General features: G+C 38.5%; 1 pseudogene; it reads right to left on the bottom strand.

Annotated features, from left to right (window-relative positions):
- Positions 1-4,368: 4,368 nt before the first annotated feature.
- LOC147911899 (U6 spliceosomal RNA) lies at positions 4,369-4,467 on the bottom strand (annotated as a pseudogene).
- Positions 4,468-6,041: the final 1,574 nt, after the last annotated feature.

Below are 6,041 nucleotides of genomic sequence, written 5' to 3'. Positions count from 1 at the left end.
TTTTTCTTTTGTTATGGAAGATTCGCCCTGAGCTAACATCTGTGCCAATCTTTCTCTATTTTGTATGTGAGTCGCCACCACAGCACAGCTGCCAACGAGTGGTATAGGTCCACGCCCAGGAACCAGACCTGGGCTGCCAAAGTGGAGTGTGCCAAACTTAACCACTAGGCCACGGGACCAGCCCCATATTATCATATTTTTGAACACAAGTGGTATCGTATCATTCTTCACCTGCTCTAGTCTGCCTTATATCTACATCTATATTTGTAGCACAAATATGACTCATTACTTTTTGTTGTCAATATTGTTTTCTTCGTCTAATCAGCATATTCTTTTCCTTCAATTATTTTATTATGAAATCTTCAAACATACAGCAAACTTGAATAAATTTTACAGAGAATATCTATATGCCTACAAACTAGATTCTACCATTAATATTTTTTTATGCTTGCTTTATAACATATCTATCTATACATTCTTCTATCCATCCATCAATCCATCTTTATTTTTTTGCCTCATTTTAAACTGTTGCATAACAATGTACATGATAATATACTTTACTTGTTCAAGGTTATTGCTATTATAGACAATGCTGCAATGAATATCCTTGTCCATTTGTGTCCATTTTGGTGAATATCTAAGAGTATGAATTGCTGTGGTATAATGTATATACATTTTAAATATTAGTAGATATTAAAAAAATATTCTCTGTGGCAGTTCCACCAATATATAGTTTTTATTAGAGTATGAGAGTGCTTGTTTCCTCACATATTTGCATGCACTTTTATCAATTTTTGAAATGTTTTAAGAATGTTAACCTATATGGTTCATTGTGAAAAATGGTATCATGGCTACTTTGATTGTTAATTTGCATTTCTCTGATTACTAGTGAGTTTGAATATTTTTTCATGTGTTTATTTTCCACTTGAGTTTTCTTTTTTTATTTATGTACTTTGCCTATTACATATATATATATATATATATATATATATATATATATATATATATATATATATATGTTCTGGATAGTAATTCATTATCTGTTATATATGTGGCAGATATTTTTCATGTTCTATTGCTCATCCTTCCACTTCTCTTATGATGTTTTTGCTGTACAGAACTATTCCACCATACATTTATATGGCACTTTTACTTTATTTGATCTTCAGGGATACATGTGATATTAGCAAGCAAGGTGGTTTTTCCTCACTTTACAGATGAGTACCCTAATATTAGAGAGGAAAAGAAATCTTCCCAATATCACACAGCTAGTATGTCGCAATATCAGGACTCACAGTTGTCTATTGACCCCTATTAGTTTCCTATTGCTGCTGTAACAAATTAGCAAAAACTTGGTTGCTTAAAACAACACATATTTATTGTCTTACAATTCTAATAGGTTAGAAGTTTAAAATAGGTCTCACTGGGCTAAAATCAAGATGTCAAGAATGCTGCATTCCTTCTGAAGACTCTATGAAATAATCCATTTACTTACCTTTTCAAACTTCTAGAGACCTGAATTCTCTGGATTATGGCTCCCTTCTTCCATCTTCAAAGCTGACAACAGTGGATTGAGTTCTTCTCACACTTCATCACTCTGATCTCCTTCTCTGCCTTTCTCTTCCACTTTAAACTTGTGATTACATTGGGCCCACCCAGATAATCCAGGATAATCTCATCTAAAAATCAGCTGATTAGCAAATTTAACTTCATCTGTAACCTTAATTATTCTTTGTCATGTAATATAACATATTCACGGGTTCTTGGGATTAGGACATGAACATCTTTGGGGAAGGTGTTACTTTGCCTACTTAAACCCCCCCCATCTACTGTCTTTACCACTGTAACAGGATAACAAGTAGCCAAAGGAGTAGATCAAATGGTTTGGAAAGCAGGGCTGAGGAAGGACCCATCTGCCACAGCCTAGGTTATACCTTAAGCTTTGATTGTGCTCACATTTCCTGGAAGAGCAGCTGTATTGTGAGAATGCCTGCGTGAGAATAGAGATCCAGAGTTTGAAATTGCACACAATTCATTTTCCCAAATGAGGAACTTGCCATAAAGTCCCTCATGCAAACACAGAGGGTCTATAAGTTGTGTTCAGACACCTGCATATGCTTTCTAGATGCTGGTGGGCTCTGATACAAAAACCTGAATCATAGAAATATAGGATGTAAGAGTTGGAAGAGACCAGCTAATACAAGGCTCTCATCTTACAAGTGAGAAAACTGAAGCCAAAGAAGGAAAATAGCCCACTTCAGGTCACGCATGGGATTGTGGCATAGTGAGGACTGGAATATAGTCTTCACTACTGGGTCCAATTTCACCAAAGTAAGCTGTCATTTTGGAGGCAGGGTAAGTTTTTTTGAGTCCCTTAAGTCATATCATGCAGATGACCACTTTCTCCAGCCAGTGGTTAGCCCAGCCACCATCATGGCATTTTCTAACACAGTTCTCTGGGAATGAAGAAAGTATTGGCATGAGAACAAAGAAAAGAAAAGATGGGGCTTGGGAGCCAGCACTGTATTGTAGGTTCCCAGAGAGCTGGTTCTTTTGCTGTTAAAAAGCGGTGAGATGGCATTGACTAGAATTTTTGCTCAGGAATCCTGAATGCAATAGAAAAAGGAACCAGTGAACAGAAGATAGAAGGCATATGTTTGGCTATTTAACATAAGGAAAAGTAATCCAGATATTGAATGTGTTGCCTTGGGAGATCATGAGATCTCAGTTATTAGAGGCATACAAGCAGAGTTTGTATAGCCATTTGGAAAGAATGCTGTATTGGGAGTTTTCAGGTTTATTTTGCCAAGAACTCTTTCTTTGAATGAAAATCTACGTGGCTTCTTAACCCAAAATATAAAACAGGTAAATGCAGCTTCTTTAAGAGCTCTGTGAGGCAATCTAATATGGAAGCAAACACCTTCCATGTCTTCTGAGGTCTCTTTTTCACTCTAACCCAAAGTAACCCAGAAAGATTTTGGGGTCAGATGTTTAGAGGAAGAGGGCTGGGCCAGTTACAATGGGTCAATCAGAATAGCAGAGGGACTGGCCATGACAAATACATAGGCCTTTTGGGAACAGGCTCGTTGGTCAAACAGTGAAACTATTAGGTACAACAAAGTCAACCTTAAAACTGCAAAAGTCCCAAGCAAGTCACATCCCCAAACATAAAGGTTACAAATGCAGCTGTTTTCTAGTAGGATTTTGCTAATCATGAAGCCCAGCTCAAAGGCTGCCTAATTCATTCTTTTATTCATCATTCATGCATTCATTCATCTAGCAAATATTTATTGAGCACCAAGTTTGTATCAAGTTCTGTGCTAGGCTCTAAGACTACAATGGAAAGCAAGAAAGATGTGATCCCTGACCTCACAGAAATTCCATTATAAGCTGTGAAGACAGGCAGTTAAATGAGCAATTTCAATAAATTTTGATTAAATATACAGGGTGCACTGGGAGCACATGGCAGAAACACCTAAATGAGAAACACAGAAAGTCAGAGAAGACTGCTTGGAGGAAGGGAAATCTAAACTGAGACCCAAAAGATGAGTGGGAGGAAGAATAGGGGGAAGAGTGTTTGAGCCAGCTAGAATAAAATATAAGGTCTGCAGGTAAGAGTAAGTACACAGTACCTTGACAAACTGACAGAACTCTGGCATGGGTGGAGCATAGAGTATGAGGTGAGGAAGGGAAGCAGTGAGCTAGAAAGATTAGAAGGAGCCAGATCACAAAGGGCCATATAGGCCATGTTAAAGAGTTTGACATTTATCCTAGTGAAAATGAGAAGTCGTTAGTTTTCTTAAGACAACAATTATAAGTTTCTTTCTCATGCAAAGAAAGAAACAAAAGTGAGTTTATATTCACCTTCCAGATGACTTAAAAAAAAATTAATGTATGAGGCTTAACAATTCAAACAGTTCAAAATGAAAAACAAAAGTCACCCTCCTCCCCAACCAGGTCACTCTCCCTAAAGGAAACCACTGTTAAAAATATTTTTGTGGGCCGGCCCCGTGGTGTAGCGGTTAAGTGTGCGCGCTCTGCTACTGGAGGCCTGGGTTCGGATCCCGGGCGCACACCGATGCACCGCTTCTCCGGCCATGCTGAGGCCGCGTCCCACATACAGCAACTAGAAGGATGTGCAGCTATGACATACAACTATCTACTGGGGCTTTGGGGAAAAAATAAATAAATAAATAAAATTATAAAAAATATTTTTGTGATGATTTCCTATAATAAGTATATACATATAAGTGTGTGTGTGTCTGTGTGTATGATGCAAACACAAGATACTCATTCCTCCGTGCCTTGTCTTTTACTTAATGATATTTCCATAGGTGCATTCACACACACACACACACACACACACACACACACACAGAACATATCATCAGTTTGAATGTCATCCTTACCCAGGGGCCCTGTTAATCTCTGTATTGCTCCAATTTCAGTCAACAAGACAGCACTGCTGGAGGATTTTAAGTAAGGGGGAGATATAATCACATTTGTATTTTGCAAAAGATAGCTTTGGCTGTTACTTGAAAAGTAGATTGTGGGGGGCAAGAATGAAGACAAAAAGAATGATGAGGATATTATTACAGTAATCCAATCAAGACGTGAGCATGGCTCAGACCAAGGCTATGGCAGTGGAGATGGAGAAAGGGGGTGGATTCAAAAGATATTTAGTATATAAATATGACAGAATTTGCCAAAAGAATTGATGTGGAGAGTGAGAGAGAGCATAGGAATCTTGGATGATATTCAGGTTTCTGGCTTGATGAATGGGAGTGGGAGGAAAAATGATGTCATTCAGTCATTTATGAAGCTTATCCTGACACCTATCCATTGAAAATGACCTCTCTGTTCTCTTAAATGTTATACCACTTTGTTGGGGCCTCCATTCACTCACTTATCATGTCCTTTTATGCTAATTAAAGACTTTATTCCTGCATTGTTTTATCCTTCTTATTTGTGGCCAGCTCCTTAGTAGTAGGGGTGGGGGTAGGCAGGTGTGAGGAAAGTAGAGGAAGTGAGGAAAAAGAGACTAGAATTTACTGATCACTCACTATGTGACATATGCTGCACTAGGCTTTTTTACAGACATTCTTCAATTTTATTTTCACAGCCTGATTTTACAGATAACAAACTGAGGCTTGGAGAACTCAAGTGACTTTCCCAAGATCACACACTTTAGGAGAGGCAGAGTCAAGATTCAAACCAGACTGTTCATGCTGAGAGCTGACAATCAGGAAGCCAGGTGAGAATGTAGAGAAGAGTTGGAAATAGAAGCTGATGCCATTTATAAAGCTCTTCAAGGAAAGCAGCCAGAAAACAAGACATGTTAACAGAGCTTGGAGAGGAAGGAGAAGTTCTCCCAGGAAGGCAGGAAGGGTCTGGGGCAAAGACAGTGGGCAGATAGGTATTGGGAGGATACTCAGGGTGACTCCACATGAATGAGGTACCAGGAGGCTGAAGGGAAAATACTTTTTACCTGGGGCCAAAGATCGGATACCTGAAGACCAGGGGTGTCGAGTGCTCAAGGATCAGTCTGCAGATGTAAATTAGCTGGCAAGGGGTGATCTTCAGAGCAAGAGTCCCTTAGACTTGAACAGTGGTTCTCAAAGTGTGTTCCTCAGACCAGCAGCTTCCACATCACCTGAGAAATTGTTAGACATGTAAATTATCAGGCTTCACCCCAGGTTTACTGAAGCAGGAACTCAGTATCTTAAAACACCTTCCCTAGTTCTGCCACTAAAAATAATTGTGAAAAATGACAAATCTAGACCATTTTCTTCATTTTACAGGTGAGGGAACTGAGTTCCTCAAGGGCAAAATGACTTGTTCTGGATCACTCTGTTTCCTTTAGTATCATATCTGGAACTTAAAGCCAGCATTCTTGAAATACTCTTTCTTTTCACCATGAATTAATACAACCTGTTTTCTAAGAATGAGAAAAGAAGAATTTAGATTTATTTCTTTATTGAACATTTAAAAATGATAACTCATTTTCGGACATTTATTATGTGCCAGTCACTGTGCTAAAT

The sequence above is a fragment of the Ceratotherium simum genome, chromosome X, assembly GCF_057802395.1.
Source record: "Ceratotherium simum simum isolate JZ-2026a chromosome X, ASM5780239v1, whole genome shotgun sequence".
Classification (NCBI taxonomy): Eukaryota; Metazoa; Chordata; class Mammalia; order Perissodactyla; family Rhinocerotidae; genus Ceratotherium; species Ceratotherium simum.
Note: the sequence above shows the minus strand (reverse complement) of the source record. Positions and strands in the feature narration are given on the sequence as shown.